The sequence below is a fragment of the Cystoisospora suis genome (assembly GCF_002600585.1).
Source record: "Cystoisospora suis strain Wien I chromosome Unknown contig_1534, whole genome shotgun sequence".
Taxonomy (NCBI): domain Eukaryota; phylum Apicomplexa; class Conoidasida; order Eucoccidiorida; family Sarcocystidae; genus Cystoisospora; species Cystoisospora suis.
In genome coordinates, this window is record NW_027154334.1 from 8,738 (window position 1) to 9,640 (window position 903).

Below are 903 nucleotides of genomic sequence, written 5' to 3' on the forward strand. Positions count from 1 at the left end.
ATCTATCCTCAATCTATCTATCGATCTATCTATCTATCTATCTAATCTATCTCTTTATCTTTGATCTATCTATCTATCTTATCTCTCTCTCTCTGTAACATTCTTCTTTCTTTCTTTCTAATGCTGATACATCATTCTATTTCTTTTTCTTCTTGCCCTTGTTGCTCTTTTGGGCCTCTTTACTCTTTGTTGCAGAATCTTCGTTTCCTCCTTCGCACCCCCCCTGTCCTCCTGTCTTGGATTTTTCTCGCATTTCCGGCTCGGCTTTGATCGCCGCCATTTTAGCGAAGTGGGCGAGCATGAAATGAAAGGCCTGTAGCCATTGCTCGTCTCTTTCTCCTTCTTTCGTATTCACCACATACCACGCCAATCTATCAGTAGCAGATAGAGCTCCCTCGGCTTCATAGAGACCTAAGCGAGCTATCATCTCTTCTGGGGGCACAGGCAGGCTTTCTTTGCTCATGCCAAAGGTGTTAAGAACTATCACTATTGCCGAATCTCTCAAGCAATCGTCTGATAGGATCGATCGGATCCCCGCTCGATTGAACGCAATTCTCTCAGGGCTCGTATCTGTTAAAGCGACCACATACACCACGGCCCACATCTTCACGTAGCGATACAAACCTATCCAAGATTGCTGAAGCTACACACACATCAAACAAAGAAAGAATGAGAACGAAAGGAAAGAAGGAGTGAGAAAGACGAGATAGATAGATAGATAGATAGATAGATTGAGGATAGATAGGCTGAGGATAAATAGGCATATATTCGTTTATAGAGAAGGCGTGTATAGAGAGAATCCTTTCCTTGGAGTAATTCTAGCACATATATACATATAAGTATACACATTTGTGTAGAGAGAGAGAAAAAGATGTATATATATATATATCGATGATGAGTAGG

The 903-nt window shown here is 41.4% G+C and overlaps 1 protein-coding gene across 1 annotated transcript in view; it reads right to left on the minus strand.

Annotated features, from left to right (window-relative positions):
• Window positions 1-136: 136 nt before the first annotated feature.
• Window positions 137-903, minus strand: part of CSUI_003436 (uncharacterized protein) — a 4,872-nt gene continuing 4,105 nt past the window's right edge. Inside the window, exon 3 of the mRNA XM_068063634.1 lies at window positions 137-643. The gene's annotated coding sequence lies outside the window, so the exon portion shown is untranslated. The remainder of the gene's footprint in view (window positions 644-903) is intronic.